Source organism: Delphinus delphis, chromosome 13, assembly GCF_949987515.2.
Source record: "Delphinus delphis chromosome 13, mDelDel1.2, whole genome shotgun sequence".
In the NCBI taxonomy this organism is placed as follows: domain Eukaryota; kingdom Metazoa; phylum Chordata; class Mammalia; order Artiodactyla; family Delphinidae; genus Delphinus; species Delphinus delphis.
Window position 1 is genome coordinate 16131465 of NC_082695.1, and position 19916 is coordinate 16151380.

The window sequence follows — 19916 nt, forward strand, 5'->3', positions numbered from 1 at the left end:
AGGCCAACTGGAACAGGATCCCTGAGGCGGTCACAGATGTGCCGCCCACATTCCCCCTTGAGGAAGGACTTGCTGTCCACCTGCAGGGAGTGGGGTCAGCAGATGGCCCCCAGCTGTCAGCTCCTTCAGGGTCTGCCTTAGGGGCAGAGAGCTGCCTCGTTCAAGGTCACGTCCTTCCCAAAGCAGCCTGCACTGCTGACCAAGCAAGGCCAGGCTGTAACGTCTGCCCATTTCCTCCAGATGCGGGACAGTCTGATGGGCAGTCCTCACTCCAGATCTTCCCTCTGGGTTGGCCAAGCCTTTGTCAAGCTAGTATTGCAACTAGACTTTTCCTTTCCTTTCAGACGGGCTGATCCTTAATAAGCATTTTGTTTCCCAAACCCCATGTAAGCATCTGCTTCTAGAGAACCTATCCCAAAACCATCCCTATAGGGAAACTCAGTGTATTCATCATGTTTTTTATTTTCTGTATCTTACGATGTTTTGACATCCTGGGGGACCTTTCAGACTTGAGGGGAAACTGCCCTTATAGGGCTAGCTAATTCCTAGGGGACGTGGACTGCTTGCCTGGAATGTGTCTAGTCATGCGCAGACCACCTGACCCAGTGCCACGTCCCCACCCACCTGCTTATGTAACTCACATACCAACTCAATATTTCCTCTGTCTTAAATCATCCCAGAATCAGGTCCCAGACAACTGAAGACAGCTCCTATGCCCTAGAGCTCACTGGAATTATTCAAAGGAGCCCATCCTAAACTGTTTAACTGTCTCTCCTTTTCTGCAGAAACTCCAGTAAAGGCTCTGGCTTAGGCTTTTCTCTTATTCCTGCTTCTGCCTCCTGATCAAAACCTGATGCCTTCCCTGTGGCCCTGAGTGGCATGGCATGTCCCCTTCTCTCAGGAATGTAAGTAATAAACAGTCGTTCAATGGCATTGGCTTCTCCAGGTCATCACTCAATCTGAGAATGCCTATAGCACCTTTATTTATAATTGCCCAAATCTGAAAGCAACCAAGATGTCCTTCAAAAGGTAAACAAACAAGTGAAAGCAGTCATTCTGAAAATGCTAAACTCTATATGATTCCAACTACATTACACTCTGGAATAGACAAAACTATAGTCAAAAATGATTCTAGTTAAAAGAGACAGGAAGAGATAAATGGTTGCCAGCACTTTGGGGGAGGGAGGGAGGAATGAATAAGTAGAGCACAGAGGATCTTCAGGGTAATGAAACTACTTTGTGTGATACTACAGTAATAGATATATAACATTACGTGTTTGTCAAAACCCATACCAATGTACAGCACAAAGAAGGGCCCTAGTGTAAACTAGGGACTTTAGTTAATAATAATGTATCAATATTGGTTCAACAATGGTAACAAATATATCACACTAATGTATGATGTCACTAAGAGGGAAAACTGTGACAGGAAGAGAGAAGAGGTATATGGCAGCTCTCTATACTGTCTGCTCAATTTTCTGTAAACCTAAAATTGTTCTAAAAGCAAAACAAAACAAAAGTGTATGAAAGAGGAAAGATGGGGGAAAAATGGATGTTTTTTTCCAGGACAGGGGGAAACTTAAATTTTCAAAAAAAATAACAGAGGTAACCCACAAGATACCACTTCACACCCATTAGGATGGTTATACTTTATTTTATTTTTATTTTTATTTTTTGGCTGTGCCAGACCTTAGTTATGGCACGTGGGATCTTTTTTTTAGTTGCGGCATGTGGGATCTTAGTTGCAGCATGCATGCGAGATCTAGTTCCCCTACCAAGGATCAAACCCGGGTCCCCTGCATTGGGAGCATGGAGTCTTACCCACTGGACCACCAGGGAGGTCCCAGGTGGGCTATACTTTGAACACACACACAGAATAACAAGTGTTAGTGAGGATGTGGAGAAATTAGAATTCTCATACATTGCTGGTGTGAATGTAAAATGGTGTAACCACTTTGGAAAACAGGTGATTCTCATATGACCTAGCAATTCCACTCCTAGGTAGACACCCAAAGGAATTGAAAGCAAGGACTTGAACAGATACTTGTATGCCAGCATTCACTGCAACCTTATTCACAATAGCCAAAAAGTAGAAACAGCCAAGTGTCTGTCCATGGATGAATGGATAAGCAAAGTGTGGTGTATCCATACACCAATGGAATATTCTTCAGCCATAAAAAAAGGAAGTACTGATACATGCTACAACATGGATGAAACTTAAAATCATCCTGGTAAGTGAAAGAAGCCAGAAAGGAAAGGTCACATATGGTATGATTCGATTTATATGAAATATCTAGAATAGGCAAATCCACATAGACTAGCGGTTGCCAGGAGCTAAGAAGAGGGGGGGATAGGAAATGACTGCTAATGGGTATAGGGTTCTTTTGGGGGTGAAGAAACAGTTCTGGAATTAGATAGTGGTGTTGTTTGCATAACATCGTGAATATACTAAAAACCACTGAATTGTTCACTTTAAAAGGATGAATTTTATATTATGTAAATTTTATCTTAATTTAAACACAAATAGCAGAAGTGCCAAACTATTTCTCTCTCCTTCTTTGCTAAGATCTACATAAAAATGGAGCTTCCTAGAAGTAACCTACTTATGGGTAATGCTGATTTATTAAACGGAAAAATTTGTTTTTCAAAGGCTAAACTTTTAAATTTCTAGTTAGTGTTTTATGGAATTCCCTGGTGGTCCAGTGGTTAGGACGCCATGCTCTCACCACTGAGAGCCCGAGTTCAGTCCCTGGTCATGGAATTAATATCCCATACGCTGTGCAATGCAGCCAAAAAAAAAATTTCTAGTTAGTGTTTTATTAAATAAAACTACTGTGCTTGCCTCTTAAGGGGAAAAGTATTACAGCAAAAAACAAAACAAAACAAAAAACCCAGATACCTACATGCATGTGACCCACCACTTAAACAACAGTTTCTTTCTGATTCATGGGATGTAAAGCAGTCACTCAGTTTCTAGCATCTGAGATTCCTGAGGAACCCAGTTTCTCAATAGGGATGTTATTGAGAACAGTTTGCCAGGACACCTACAAGCAAAGATTACGTTCATAAACGGACTGCATTTGAGTTAGCACTGGGTGTTCTGAGATGCACGGAGCCTGCTGGGTATATACTTTAAAACACCATCTCTAGATCTATCTTTAGTCCCTGCCTTCCAGCTTGTGCTCATGAAAATAAGTACATCCACATGATAGTGGTTTCCAGGGCAAGTTTGACCTTACAAAGCACACAATTCCAGTATGTTGATGGATTTCTAAATGGTGATTTATGGGAACCCTTATGGACATAGGTCCTCCAAGTCTCATTCTTTCATTTAACAGATATTTACCGAGCACCTGTTATGTGCAGGCACTGTTCTAAGCACTGGGTTCAAGAAAGAAGGGGCCAGAGAGTCCTGTGCCTCTATATCTGCTTCTGGCCACAGAGTCAGTTTATAAACCAACTGTATATCTTTGTGCCAGTCTACAGAACAATGATAAAATGCCTCTGATGTGCCCAGCACAGAGCTAGATGCAGGTAAATGAGGCTCTGGTCCAAGAAGTTCAGAGAAGGGAAAAATGGTCAATAAATAAAGGGAAAATGTTAAACCTTGCTAGTGTTTATTTATTTATGTGCTGCTGTGTTCCAGAAAAAGATTTAAGGCAGCTTACAAGGATACATCAAACAGCCATATTGCATAAATTATAAGTAGGAGAGAAGGGAGAAAAAGAAAAAATAAGAATGAGGACTGAAATTGGGCCAGAAATGAGACTATATGATAAATTCCTCTATGCTTGTAGCCTGGTGTAGTCACTGGTGTAGTAGCTGCTGCTGGGGCCCTGCCCAGAGTCCCTCAACACTCCTCTCTATACACCAAAGGATGCTCATTGCTACACCTGTGACTCTGAGTGAGGGCTTTGTTCTGGCTGTGGAAGCACACCCGGCCAGCAAGCAGGATGGCCTGGAAGTTCCAAAGAGTTTGTTTCCCTAGAAACAGCCCCACCCAGTGATGGATGGGTATTGGTAGAGGAATCTCCCAGCTTCCTCTCCTTCCACTGAGATAATGTGAGGCCTGTTATCTGCAGTATCCCAGTGCCCTCTGGGGATGCTGAGCTCCACTTGCCTGTAGCAGTCACTTGCTTGCCACATGCCCTTTATTGGTTGTCTTCCTTTCTGTGTCGCCCTTTCCCTCTCCCCATCCTGTTGTTTCCTGGGATCGTTGCCCAAATAAACTACCTGCCCTTGAATCCTTGTCTCAGAATGAGCTTCTTGGGGAACCCAGCCCAAAACAGCTCACCGTACCCTCATCTGCTATTTATTGTAGAACTCCAGGCTCCTGCAAAGTTCACTCCCTATCAGGATTTCTGGGGGTGCCCAGGAGGGAGTCACATATGGTCAGAAACAAGTCTAGTCAGCTACGATGTTTGTGGATTTTTCCTCTTTTTCTCCTATTCTGGGCACCCCTGTACCAACCAGGCATGCTGCTATTTCTGCTGCTTATGACTGACTACCTTGACTGATTTCCACTTTATCCAAGAGTCATCTCCACCTTGTATCACTGGGTATCACCTTTCCTACCAGGCACTGCTGCCTCCTATCAGGTACTAACTAACACAAGGTGCAGGTGCCAAAGCCGTTGGATGTTCAATGGTGATGTTCAGTCGAGGGGAATGCCTACCAGCCACTCTGTGTTCCACCGTGTTGATGAGATGCTAGACCAACATTGCTTTGGGGACCAAGAAGAGGTTTTCATTAAACAACCCCCTTAGTTTTTACTTACAGCCATAGCCACATAAAACTCAGGCATGGTAAGTCCATAAGGACTGGTCATGAGAACTAATCTGAGTGACAGGTACACCGCACTCCTCAGAAATCACCCATCCAAACCCTAGCCAAATATTAACCTTATTCTGAGTCTGACTTATTTATTTGACTGATCTGTCTTTCCTTTTGATGAGTTATCTCCTGGGGGTTCTTGGGCCCCTGGTGCAAACAGGGTACATGCAAGGTGTCTTGGTATATGGAATTATTAACTAAAATACTATTGAATATTGGAGGGCACCTACCCAAACCAATCAGTTCTTAGGTCTTTCTGGCAATTATAGAACAGGGTCAGCTGTCGTTGAAGCTACTACTGGATCATCTGTGTGGAAAAAAAAAAAAGCATCTGGTTACTCTTGTGCTCTAAAACCTTCAATGGCTCCCCATTACCCTTAAAATAAAATTTAGACTTCTTAATATGACCTATTGGCTGCTGTTGGCTCCTGCTTGCCAATCCCATCTCCTATCCCTTTCCCTTTTGCTCACCACATCCTAGTCATATGACTTCCTTTCTGTTCTTCAAACACATCAAACTCTCCTCCAACTCAAGGCCTTTGCATCTGTTGTGCCTTCTGCCTGGACTGCCTTTCCCATGGCTCTTCCTATGGCTGAATCCTTTTTCTTCAAGTGTCTGCTCAAATGTCATCTTCTCAAAGAGATTGCCCAGTTACCTGACCTAAATTAGAGACACACACACACACACGCTCCCCACCATTTGATAAAGTTACTCTTTACCAAATCATTATATTAATTTTTTTCCATAGAACTTGTCAGAATCTATGATTATCTTATTCATTGGTTTTCTGTCTTCTTTCACTGGAATGTAAGCTTCCTGAGGACAGGTACCTTGTTTGGTTTTTTGCTGCTGAATACTCAACACCAATCATAGTGCACACAATATCCATCCAATATGTTGATGAGTGAATGTCCATAAACAAGTGCTTATTTTCTGTTCTCAATAGCAGAAAGACGCATACTTTTGTTTCATCCAAAACTGAGAGTATATCATTAAGTATGAGTTAAAAAAGCAGGGAGGCCAGCAAACATCCCTTATTTTCCCTCATTTAAAATATTTTAATGATTGTATCATAAAACATTTCCTAGTGATTCTGATCTGTATGAACATCAGTAACTGGCAGGAGAGGAGGAAAGCTTTATCAAACTCCCCAGTTTAACGCATAACCAATTTCTGGTCCAGGGTAAAGTCTAAGGAAAAGTCAATAAAATTGGCAAACATTATTTCTAACCAACGTTTTCACATGATAGCAAAAAAAAAAAAAAAAAAAAAGTTCATGGTAGGGAATTCCCTAGCGGTCCAGTGGTTGGGACTCTGTGCTTCCACTGCAGGGGGCATGGGTTCAATCCCTGGTCAGAGAACTAGGATCCTGCATGCCATGTGACATGGAAAAAAAAAAAAAAAAAGTTCACGGTAGGTGCTCAAAAATTTTTTTGAATTAGTATCTAGTTTGAGTTAGATCTTTTTTTTTTTTTTTTGTGGTACGCGGGCCTCTCACTGTTGTGGCCTCTCCCGTTGCGGAGCACAGACTCCGGACGCGCAGGCTCAGCGGCCATGGCTCACGGGCCCAGCCGCTAAGCAGCATGTGGGATCTTCCCGGACCGGGGCACGAGCCCCTGTCCCCTGCATCAGCAGGCGGACTCTCAACCACTGCGCCACCAGGGAAGCCCGAGTTAGATCTTTTGACTAGACCAACACTGTCCAATAGAAATATAATGTGAGTCACATGCATAATTTTTTTCCCCACACGCAAAATTTTACATTTTCTAGTACCCACAATGAAAAGAATAAAAAGAAACCGTTGAAATTAATTTTAGTAATACATTTCATTAAACTTAGTTTTCCAAAATAGTATCATTTCAACATGTAATCAACATTTTTTAAAAAAGAGGGCTTCCCTGGTGGTGCAGTGGTTAAGAATCCGCCTGCCAATGCAGGGGACACGGGTTCGATCTCTGGTCTGGGAGGATCCCACATGCTGCAGAGCAACTGGGCCTGTGTGCCACAGCTGCTGAGCCTGCGCTCTGGAGCCCGCGATCCATAGCTGCTGGGCCCGCATGCCACAACTACTGAGGCCCTGGCACCCAGAGCCCGTGCTCCACAATAAAGATAAAACACCGCAATGAGAAGCCCGTACACTGCAATGAAGAGTAGCCCCCGCTCACCACAACTAGAGAAAGCCCACGCGCAGCAACAAAGACCCAACGTAGCCAATAAATAAATAAATAAATAAATTTAAAAAAGATAAATTAGATCTTTTACATTCTTTCTTATTTTATACTTACAGCTTATCTCAATTGAGATGATAAATTTGTTGTCCGTGCCGTGCGGCTTGCGGCATCTTGGTTCCCCAACCAAGGATTGAACTTGGGTCCCGGCAGTGAAAGTGCCAAGTCCTAACCACTGGACTACCAGGGAACTCCCGAGATGATAAATTTGATTGGAAATTATTGCTTTGTATTTAGATTTCAAAAATTTAGACTTGAAAAAGTAGATTCACGACCTTTTTTTTCCCCCTTAGATTCCATATATATGTGTTAGCATACGGTATTTGTTTTTCTCTTTCTGACTTACTTCACTCTGTATGACAGACTCTAGGTCCATCCACCTCACTACAAATAACTCAATTTCATTTCTTTTTATGGCTGTGTAATATTCCATTGTATATATGTGCCACATCTTCTTTATCCATTCATCCGATGATGAACACTTAGGTTGCTTCCATCTCCTGGCTATTGTAAATAGAGCTGCAATGAACATATTGGTACATGACTCTTTTTGAATTATGGTTTTCTCAGGGTATATGCCCAGTAGTGGGATTGCTGGGTCGTATGGTAGTTCTATTTGTAGTTTTTTAAGGAATCTCCATACTGTTTTCCATAGTGGCTGTATCAATTTACATTCCCACCAGCAGTGCAAGAGTGTTCCCTTTTCTCCACACCCTCTCCAGCATTTATTGTTTCTAGATTTTTTGATGATGGCCATTCTGACCGGTGTGAGATGACATCTCATTGTAGTTTTGATTTGCATTTCTCTAATGATTAATGATGTTGAGCATTCTTTCATGTGTTTGTTGGTAACCTGTATATCTTCTTTGGAGAAATGTCTGTTTAGGTCTTCTGCCCATTTTTGGATTGGGTTGTTTGTTTTTTTGTTATTGAGCTGCATGAGCTGCTTGTAAATTTTGGAGATTAATCCTTTGTCAGTTGCTTCATTTGCAAATATTTTCTCCCATTCTGAGGGTTGTCTTTTGGACTTGTTTATGGTTTCCTTTGCTGTGCAGAAGCTTTTAAGTTTCATTAGGTCCCATTTGTTTATTTTTGTTTTTATTTCCATTTCCCTAGGAGGTGGGTCAAAAAGGATCTTGCTGAGATTTATGTCATAGAGTGTTCTGCCTATGTTTTCCTCTAAGAGTTTGATAGTTTCTGGCCTTACATTTAGATCTTTAATCCATTTTGAGCTTATTTTTGTGTATGGTGTTAGGGAGTGTTCTAATCTCATACTTTTACATGTACCTGTCCAGTTTTCCCAGCACCACTTATTGAAGAGGCTGTCTTTTCTCCACTGTATATTCTTACCTCCTTTATCAAAGATAAGGTGACCATACGCGCGTGGGTTTATCTCTGGGCTTTCTATCCTGTTCCATTGATCTATATTTCTGTTTTTGTGCTGGTACCATACTGTCTTGATTACTGTAGCTTTGTAGTATAGTCTGAAGTCAGGGAGCCTGATTCCTCCAGCTCCATTTATCGTTCTCAAGATTGCTTTGGCTATTCAGGGTCTTTTGTGTTTCCATACAAATTGTGAAATTTTTTGTTCTACTTCTGTGAAAAATGCCAAAAAAAAAAATGTCATGAAGAACCTAGGGGTACGATGGGAATAAAGACACAGACCTACTAGAGAATGGATTTGAGGATATGGTGGGGGGGGAAGGGTAAACTGGGACAAAGTGAGAGAGTGGCATGGACATATATACACTACCAAACGTAAAATAGATAGCTAGTGGGAAGTAGCCGCATGGCACAGGGAGATCAGCTCGGTGCTTTGTGACCACCTAGAGGGGTGGGATAGGGAGGGTGGGAGGGAGGGAGACGCAAGAGGGAAGAGATATGGGAACATATGTATATATATAACTGATTCACTTTGTTATAAAGCAGAAACTAACACACCATTGTAAAGCAATTATACTCCAATAAAGATGTTAAAAAAAAAAAAAAGTAGATTCACATACCCAAGGAATTCCAAAAATACTTAAAAGTTTTTCCAGTAATGGAATCAAGTTTATCAGTTTTAAAATTTAACATGGAAATTAATAGCATTATGCTAAGTAAAAGAAGCCAGACACAGAAGGTCACATATTTTATGATTCTGTTTATATGAAATGTCCACAATAGGTAAATCCATAGAGACAGAACATAGATTGGTGGTTGCCAGGGGCTGGGGGAAGAGGAGTGAGGAGTAATTGCTTAATGAGTACGGGGTCTTTTCTGGGGTGATAAAAATGTTCTGGAACTGAGTAGAGGTGGTGGTTGCACAGCATTGTGAATGTACCAAATGCCATGGAATTGTTCATTTTAAAATGTTTAATTTTATGTTGTGTGAATTTCACCTTGATTTTAAAAATTGAAGCTAATAAAATTTAATTAAAATTATAACTTCAGTTCCTCCATCACACTAGCCTCAATCCAAGTGCTCAACAGCACTAGACTGACATTGCACAGCACGGGACCAAGCTACTCTTATGCCGAGGCCAGGGCTTTTAAAATCATTTATTTCCGTTTTTACAGGACACAGCTTCCCAGCACTTACTGAAAGCTTTCAAGGTGAAGTGTCCCAGTTTATTTAAGCACCACCTGGCAGCCACTGAAGTGTCACGTTTCTATTTCACAAGAGTTAGCCATGAATCTGATTGCTACTGTTCCACATGATCAGCACGTTTTGGGTGACAGATTGTTAAGTCCGTCACACTTTTGAGCATGTTGTGATCCTTTCATAGTTTTTCTGAAGGGTGCCCGGCATCCAGAAACTTGTGGTCTGTGCTTCAAGAACATTATAAGTCATTATAATGTTTTCCAACAGCCATCCCCTCCAGGGAGCTGGAGGGGAGCAGAGAAGGAAGATCACAGAGAGCAGGCACTGTGCTGGTCGCGACACACATGAAAAGAGCAGCTTAAATGATTAGGAGCGTAAAACCTTAAGAAACCCCAAGGATGATTCATAGGGCTCTGAAGGATCTGATGAGCTCACATGGCCCATCCCAAATGAATACAAGTAATTTGCTCTTTTCTTTCAACTCCCCCAGAGATAACACTCAACAACCCCTCTTGTTTTTCTCATTGCACTGAATCATACCTCTCAGGTATCAAGAAGTGTTCCTCTAAGACTTTCTTATCAAAACTTCTCCTATTAGTTTATCTTTTAAACCTCCCAGCTAAGCCTGAATATCAGGACCCTTTACCTGGAAGTATCTCCTTAGCATTTTCTCATTTCTGATGCTTCTATATCCCAATATGATTCTTCAGTTTGTAGGCTGCCTGGACTGTTTATCCTCTCTCTGTTTTTCTTGCTCCCCACTGCCTTTTTTCCCCCCCTCTTTATTAGATTGGAGAGAAAAGTAAATAAAGTTTCCACTGGTCAGTTTTTTCTTGGCCAGTCTAATAGTGGAAATGTATTCAAATTCTACCTTTCTAATACTGGAGTGATAGCTGTCACCATAAATCTATACCTCTTATTTATTGATAACACAGACGGTGGATAGTTTCTTTAAACAGCAATGACAACAACAATAAAATATAAACCATGGTGGCATATTCAGTCCTGTTGCTGACAAAAGTGATGTCTTTTATAGATGCCTCAGGAGAAATGACAAATATTCCCCAAAGAGTGTCCGTCTTTTATACCTCTTTCAAGGTTAAATTTGGCTGTGTGCAATGTCTTGCTTGCAAAATTTTGATTGCAATTAACAGAAGTGTCCTATAGTTAGTGTAAACCAAAAAAAAAAAAAAAAAAAAAAAAACCGAATGAGAGAAGAAGTTAATGAAAGGATGCTAGAGGTATTTTGTGGCATCAAAGGAAGAGTTGAACAATTAAAATTTATAAAAGGAAGAAACCAAGGGTGAGTTTTGAGAATTCAATAGCAACTAATGAACTTTTTCTCCAGAGCACTGCCATTAAAGAGCACACACTTTGTTCCAGGTCTCCTCCCATTTCCTTCCTTTCTATTTCCAATTTCAGATTCCTGGGAGAGAGCCCAGGGTGGGTCAGGTGCCCTTAAACAGACTTGGTGCAAGAGAGAGATGAAACTAGTGTTTAAGAGGGGTGACATTTGATTTGCTCAAATGAGATAAAACATGTAAGGCGAACTGTGTTTTCCGAAGATGGCCACAATCATAACTTCCATCCCACACACTCTTCTGCAGTGTGACCTTGTCACTCCCTCCTCATCAAGAGGTGTTCTAATCCCTCCCCTTGAACCTGGGTGCCTTAATGGCTCACTTGTAACCAATGCAAAAAGACAATATCAGTGACAAAAGTGACAATGCTCTTTGTGCCCCATTATTAGTGTTGACACAGAAAATATAGAACATACGGTTAGCTTTGAATTGAGGATACCTGACAAATAATTTTCAGATAAACAATGAATATGTCTAAATGGGACATACTTATACTAAAAATTGTTGTTTATCTGAAATTCAATGTTAACTGGGATTATTATGTGCTAATTCTGGCCATCTTATCCAGTACCTATTCTCCCTTTCTTCCTTTTAGTAATAGGAGTTTCAGCCCAGCTAGAGACTGTTTCCATGCCTCCCTGGCAGTAGGAGTGGTCATGTGACTAGTTCTTGTCAGTAGAACAAGTGGAAGTGAAGTGTGTCACTTCAGCAACTTGCCCACTCAATTCCTCCATTTCCCCCCTTCTCACAGGATCAAATGATGATGCAGTGCTGGAGAGCCAGATTGGACTGTGTAGATACAGACAGTACCCACCCCGGTATGGCAGAGCAACAACACAGAAGGAACCTGGGTCCCCATTCAGCTTCCAGGAGCAGAGCTGCCTCATCGCCTTGGACCAACTCCTACCTATGGGCAAGAATGTGAGAAAGGAGGAAATGTCTAACTTGATTAATCCCTGTATTTTGGGGTCTGTTTGTTATAGTAGCTTATTCATGGAAATAATAGAGCTGGGATCACTGCACTGGATCTGAAGGGCCTTACAGTTCCTGCCTACAATCTAGTCATTCAGAAACCCGACAAGATCCAGTTTCCACACATGCAGGGAAGCTGAATTGTATGCTTTTATCTGGATTCCCATGAGACCTGGCAGCCTTTTGAGATTTCTGCCTTGCTCATTTCCATTCATATGCTTGTAGTAATAGGAGACCATCTGGTTCTTGACACCAAAAGCTCCTAAAAAAATTCTCCCCTTTAATCCTGCACTTTTCATTTATATGTGTCCTTTCTGTCTTCCCTGCAAAATGTGGGCTCCATGAGGACCAGAATCATTATCTCCCTCCACTGCTATTTCCTAGCACCTAGTGTGGTACCCGATGCAAAGGAGGTGCTCAGTAGAGGATGGATGGATGGATGGATGGATGGATGGGTGGATGGATGAAAAACTAGACTGTAGCTTATAGGAAAGAAGGCTTTATGGAATTTCTCCCCTTAAGTTCTGAATTCCTTCTGTCTTGACATTCTCTGTGTCACTGTGACATTTGAATAGGCCACATTCCCTTTTTTATCTCCAATTGTAGAGGCTTGCCTCAACAGAAGTGTTAAGTCAGGGAAACACGCCTTTAGGGCCTTCCTTTTCAGTTTTTTCTACAATCTTACAACCTTCTTGATAAGCACCCAGAGGCCTGACACTATGGACCTTCCCCAATCGTAAACAAAGTTTCCTTTCCTTGGTTCTACTTACTTAGCCTGGTTCATCTAGAAAACAGAGACTGAGACAAAGCTTAATGTGCTGACACTTTATTTAGGAGGTAAAATCCTATGGAAGTGAGGATGTGGGAAAAAAAGAGAAAAGAGGTGAGAAAAGATGCAAAGCAACGTGATGCATTTCCATACTGGCCACTGATCCCAATTATTCACAGCAGGAAGCTGATGCTTGTTTGCTTGGCAGACGGATTTTTCCAGAGGGGCCACAGAAGAAACCACAGCTAAGAGGGATCTGTGAAGGGGAGGAAGGAGAGGGAATGTATCTGCTCAGCTCTCTCCCATTTCCCACTTCCCAGTGGTCAAGACTCATTGCTTGGGAAACTAACTTCCCTACACTTCCTGGTTGTGTAACCTGGCACCCTGCAGCCACCCAGGCTGGAAAATTCCCATGCATGGCATTGCATCAAGCCCAGAAGTAGAAGGATAACTCAGTGTGGGTAGGAAGCTGATCAGGAAAGAAGAAAGAAGGTGGTAGTCGAGAAATCTGGAAAGGTTTATAAAGTGCAATTCCCCTGCATGACTCAGGTCCATTCATGCCCTTCCATAGGATAATATTGGGCCACCACTGTGTCTGTAAGAACCACATTGCCCTTACTCTTTCCCAAAGAGGAGAGAAACGAGTTCAGTCAGTTACAGAGTTTGTCTCAGGAAGGTGGCTGTCACAAACTCCAGGAAGGCTGAGACAAGAGGATTAGTGACACAAGTTACAGTCTGTGGTAGAAAGAATAATGCCCCATCCCCAAAAGATATCCATATCCTAATCCCTGGAACCTGTCAATATGTTATCTTACATGGCAAAATGCATATACGATAAAGTTAAGGACTTGGGTAAGGGGACTGTAGCCTGGATTATCGAGGTGGGCCCAATCTAATCACATGAATCCTTAAAATAAGAGAGTTTTCCCCAGCTGTGGTTAAAGAGAAACAGGACAACATAAGAAGGATCTGAGTAATGCTACGTTACTGGCTTTGCAGTGGAGAAAGGGGGCCACTAGCCAAGGAATGTGGGCAGCCTCTCAAAGTTGGAAAAGGCAAGGAAACAGATTTTCTCCTAGAGCCTCAGAAAGGAAGACAGCCCTGATGACACTTGATTTTAGCTCAGTGAAACCCATCTTAGACTTTTGACTTAAACAACTGTAAGAAAATAAATTTATATTTTTCCAAGCCACAAAGTTTGTGGTAATTTGTTACAGCAGCAATAGGAAACTAATACACAGTCTCTACTGCTATAGCAAGTCCTAGGGCCATAATTCATTTATCATCTCCCTCCTCCACTACCCACCTGGATTTCCCTCATCTTCAGCTAGTATTTTTGTTGGTCAAGGTGACTTGCCTGATGGAATACCCAGACGTTCATCCCGAAGGGGTGCGAATGATTAGGTGCCCTTGTCGGGTCGCAGTTATTGTAACTGCCCACTAACAGTCATCCCAAGCATAGAAGTATCAAGTGATAACACTAGTGAACCCTCTGGGTTCCAGACATTCTCTATCCTGCCCCTGTTAAATACAGTTGAACCTTGAACTACGAGGGGGTGAATCCACATACAATTTATAGTTGGCTGTCTGCATCCATGGTCCCTCAGCAACCATGGATTCAACCAACCATAGACCAGATCAAGTAGTACTATAGGATTTACTATTGAAAAATATCCGAGTATGAGTGGATCCTTGCAGTTCAAACTCATGTTGTTCAAGGGCCAACTATAGCAGCAGCCCTAGTAATTCCCCCGGCAATCAGAACCGATTAACCCAGGTAGTGCAGTAACTCCCTTCTCTGTCTGTTGGTTCAGTGACACGAGGAGCCCAAAGTGACTAAGTGTTGTCACAGTGTGCAATTCAGTGGAACCCTCCCTGTGTCCCCCAGCCTAAATGCTCCTCCAAAAATTAGAAGCGCTTACCGTAGAGAGCCCAAGTTTACAGGGATGAGAAGCACAGAATCAGCAAGTGGATCATTGGGTATAATTGTGAGAAAGGCACCGTCTCCACCTCTGCCACCCCAGTCACTTTGTTCATGGGCCCATTGTGCAAGCTAGGAGGGCATTGAACAACAAGCCCCAATGAAGACAGAATTTCTTATTCTTTTTTGTATAACCAGCATAATAATGCTTTTTACATAGTAATAAATATTGTTTATTTATTCAACAAACATTTAGTGAGGACCTACAATGTGGTAGACAATGAAATAAGTTAAAAATACCTGCTAAAAGTATCGGTGCTTATGTTGTGTTGGATTATATGGAAGCAAACACCAAGGTGGAGTTTTTGAGGGGTGCAGGACATTTAAAGGTTGGGAAGAGGCAGAAGGCAAAGTGCAAATGCAAGCTTGACAGAGCCTTGGTCAACCCATGGCTTAGGCCGCTTGGGCTGCTAAAACACAATACCATAGACTGGGTGGCTTATAAACAGCAGGCATTTTTCTCACCATTCTGGAGGCTAGCAAGTCCAAGATCAAGGTGCTGGCAGATTCTGTGTCTGAGGAGAGCCCTAGGTCACACAGCTGTTTTCTTGCTATAGCCTCACATGGCAGAACGGGAGTTCTCTGGGGTCTCTTTTGTTAAGGGCACTAATCACCCCCAAACGTCCTACCTCCAAATACTATCACCTTGGGGATTAGGTTTCAACAGACAGGTTTTACGGGGACACAAACATTGGGTCAACCCAGCAGGAAACTCATAGGACAAAACAGCCATTCCTTTATATGTCCTCATCCTTTTAGCCCTGATGCAGGCTGCCCTGGGAAGGACATGATCTCAGGTGAGGCTGACCCTGAAGAAGCTGACAGCTGGAGGCCATCTGCTGACCGCATTCCTCACAGCTGGGCAGCAAGCCCTTCCTTGAAGAGGGATCTATCTGAATGGGACATCTCTGTGCCTACCAGAGTCCACCTCTTGCTCTGCTTGGACCCCGCCTCCATGTACTCTCCTCCATGGACCGGCTCCTCCATGGCCCCGTGGGTCTCTCTTCTTGAGGGAGAACTTGGAAGCGGGAATTAGTGGGCTGAGCCGCGGCCCCTGCTGCTGCAGTTGGTCCCCATTCTCTTCCTCCTCCACTACCCGGTCTGGATTCACCTTCGTCTCAGCTACCACCGCTGCTGGCTTTGGTGTCTTAGCTGGTGATGTGACTCAGACCCTTATCGCTGAGCTTAGCAGGCAGGAAGTTTATTAGAGAAGGCTCTCAGCACGACACCTGTGGGGCAAGTGAAGGAAGCAAGATGGGACAGAGAGAGAAGTTGTGACATAGTCACAGCGAGATTCCAGCTGACCCCTCAGGGAGCTCTGAAGCTGGGCTTACCCTTCAGAGCTGTCCCCATCTGGGGCCAAGAGGACTGGGCCTTTTCTGCCCCTGCCTTGACTTCTCATTGGATGCGAGCTGCCCTGGGGAAGTGGCTGTGACACTGGGTAGGATGGCTTTCTTCTGCCGAGGGCGATTCTCACACAAGGCTGACAGCTGAGGGCTGGTAACGGGGGTGTGTCAGCTGTGACAAGTGCCCTTCAGTCCCGAAGGGGGACGGCTGGTGCCAACCACAACAGCCCCATCTGTGTCCAGGACCCAACACTTGCCTCTCCCTGTCGCGGTCTCAAACTTGGCACCAGTCAGTGTTTCTCACTGACTCCTCTTTCCAGGTATTGTTATTGTCGTAAAATACACGTAACAGAAGATTTACCATCTTAACCATTTTTAAGTGCACAGTTCAGTATTGTTAAGTACATTCACGGCATTGTGCAACCAACCCCTGGAACGTTTTCATCTTGCAAGGCAAGCTCAATAGCCAGCCATTAAATAGCTCCTCATTCTTCCTTCTCCCCAGACCCTGGCAACCACCATCTGGCTTTCTGTCTCTAGAAATGTGACCATTTTAGGTACCTTATGTAAGTGTCTTTTTGAGACTGTCCTATTTCACTTAGCATAATGTCCTCAAGATTCAACCATGTTGAAGCACATATCAGAATTTCCTTCCTTGGTGAGGAATAATACTCCATTGGGTGTTTCTACCACCTTTGGTTTATCCATTCATCCGTCAGTAGATACTTGGGTTGCTTCCACTTTTTGGCTATTGTGAATAATGCTGCTGTGGACAGGATATACAGATATCTCTTCAAGACCCTGCTTTAAATTCTTCTGGATAAAAAGCCAGATCTAAGATGTTTTTGTCCAAGACGTTTTTAATCTTTCATCGGCTTAACTCCTTCTAGACCCAGACAGAGGTGAGGATGAACCACCTACCTTCTTGTTAAGGAGGCAATCCTATAAATCAGAACACTCTGGGAGAGTCAGCTCGATGGATATCAAACCTGGCTTATGATTAATTATGAGCCAATATATGCCATCCAATAGTTTCTGTTTTTTCCACCAAAGGGAAAGAAACCATCTGTAAAGGAAATTTCCCACATGCTGCTTGAACTGTTTCACCTTTTGTTATCGTAACCACCAAGGTTAGTTAATCACAAACAGGACTTTGAGAAACAGTCTCTATGATGAAAGAAAATAAGGCAGGCAGGGGCCCAGCTCATTACCATGCTGAAGCTGATGAGGGTGTCTTTGTGTTGATGAGGGGAAAGCAGGGGCTGACAAGGGAGAGGTAGACCCTGGGAGGGGAGGTTGGGTGGAGTTAAAAAAATTTTTGCCAAGAATCTAATAGTACATCATTTTGTTGGCCTGATTGTTTTAGGCTAAGCAATACCTGAGATTTCAAACAGCAAAATGAAAAGTGCATTCTTTATGAATTTTTAAAAACAACTCAGGCTTCTTGTCCAAGACCTATTTATTTGGACAAACACATACATTCAGAGTTTATTTCCTCTGTTTTCATTAAAGTTAAATCCAATCTGTATGACTCAAGCCAAAAGTTAAAAGCAGCATCAGATGTCTTTTGAGCTTTTCTTCACCCCAGGTAGCCAGCTGAAATAAGAAAGTGATCAAAGTAAACTTAAAAATCAGAACTCATTTTCTTAAGGAAATTCTCAACTCTGCAACTCACCCACACAGAGCAAGTGGATAATTGATACTGAATACAATAATGGCAAATTGTATGCATGCTTCCTAAAATAAGCAGAACTATACCACAGTGGTTGGCAAGGAGGCTTAAAATAAATAAATAAATAGATAGATAAATAAGTAAGTAAATAAAAATAACAGAACTCCTTACCACAAAAGACTCACTTTTAATCATCATTTGAAATAATACCAGATGACTATGCTTCACACCTCTAAGAATGTGTTCTGAAAAGAATAAACCCTAAAAGTTACGTTGTTAGGGTTCAATTTTTAGTGAGCTGCAGCATAACTAAAGTTGGTAAATTTATCCTCTTGGGATATTCCCATTTTTATGAGAGAAATTGCATGTGATACTGTATATTTTCTCAGTCTTGTACAATGATTCTATACCTTAAATGACTTCCCTGGTGTTCATTTCAAGGAGAAAAGGAAATTGGCAAAAAACAAAACAAAACAAAAATCCCCAGCACATCTCTGACTTTCTCCATAGTGCCCCCTTTAACTGGCCAAAACATGGACAAATCTAAAACCCCCTTTCCCTTGCTAGCTGACTGAGACAGCTGGCTCTGATCTGACACCCTGATCAAACAGTTTCTTCGCTTAATTTTTCCACTCTTTCTCCTCTGGCCTCTTCCTCTCTCTCCTATATTTGCACCCTCCCAAAAGGGAGTCCCACTTACTCAAAACTTCAAGGGAAAAACGAGTGGAAGGTAAATGAGGTAAGTGGCCCAAACCTGTGTGAACAATGGACTTTTCACTCTTCTCAAGGTGGCTTTGACATAGAAAGCTTTCCCATCCCTAGGAAATGGTCATGAATTCATTTCTTAAGAGTAACAGTTTGTGGTAATACCTAATTCACAATATCTATTACACAAGAATCTAATGAGCTTCCATAACCCAACTTATGTCCTGAAGATTTAATCTTAGCTTTAAAGTCAAAGTCGATTTGTATGAAAAGAAATTTTTATCATGGAAGTCGCAGCTGTCTTTGATAAAAATTGTATCCTTCACTTTTCATTGTCAAAACTTTGCACAGCTGACACAAACCATCCTGATCTGTTTGCAGACATTGCAAAGGCTAGTTACCATAATGACCTAAGTGTTAAATTAAGGGCAAGAACTTTCTGGAAATATTGTCACTACATGCTGACATATGTGACCAATATAGTGGGTGAGCTTAGGTCAATACACACTAACTTCTGTTTTCATGGTTAATTATAATAGAGATAAGGCATTTGTGTATCATTCATTCATATTTAGATGTTTACCATGGCCACATCCAAGCCGTCCTAGCCCACCTCCCCAGTTTTTTAAAGGTGTCCAGCGAGTCTGTAAACTCAGTAAATGATCCCAGAGTCAGGCAACCAGCATTTTCTGAAAGTTTTCTTTGATGTTTAATTAAAACCCTCAGTGCAATTAGCGAACAATTGATCACCACTGTGATGGTTAATTTCAGCAGTCAACTTGACTGGGCTGAGATGCCCAGATAGCTGGTGAAACATTATTTCTGGGTGCGTCTGTTTCTGGAAGAGATTAGCATTTGAATCGGTAGACTGACAAAGAAGTTCACCCTCTCCAATCAGTTGAGGGCCTGAACAAAACAAAAAAACAGAGCAAAGCTCTATATGCTTTTTTTTTTGCTTGAGCTGGGACTTTCATCTTCTGCTGTTGGACAGTTTCTCTTCCAGTTCTCAGGCCTTTGAACTAGGAATTAGACTTACAACAGCAGCCCCCCAGTTCTTGAGCTTTTGGCCTTGGACTCAATCGCACCACCAGCTTTCCTGCTTCTCCAGAAGACATATGGGCAGATGGTGGGACTTCTCGGCCTCCATAATCATGTGAGCTAATTTCTATCATAAATCTCTCTCTCTCTCTCTCTCTACATATATATATATATAGACAGATAGATATAGATATAGATAGATATAGATATAGATAGATATAGATATAGATAGATAGGTAGATAGATAGATATCTCCTATTGGTTCTGTTTTCCAGGAGAACTGAGACAACCAACCTTCAGTAAAATAACACAGGGTATGTTATTACCTGTCTCTGGTTAAATAATTCTCTTCATTCACATTTTCTTTGTAAGTTCTATTTACCAATTGTTTAACCATATTTTTGATTCTCTGAACCATCTGCTAGT

The 19916-nt window shown here is 42.2% G+C and overlaps 1 long non-coding RNA gene across 3 annotated transcripts in view; it reads left to right on the plus strand.

Moving 5' to 3' along the window:
* LOC132436484 (uncharacterized) overlaps positions 1–13973 on the plus strand; it is a 35915-nt gene extending 21942 nt beyond the window's left edge. For all 3 annotated transcript variants that reach the window (XR_009521797.1, XR_009521798.1, XR_009521796.1), the window contains exon 3: positions 11759–13973. This is a non-coding gene — a long non-coding RNA (uncharacterized lncRNA). The remainder of the gene's footprint in view (positions 1–11758) is intronic.
* Positions 13974–19916: the final 5943 nt, after the last annotated feature.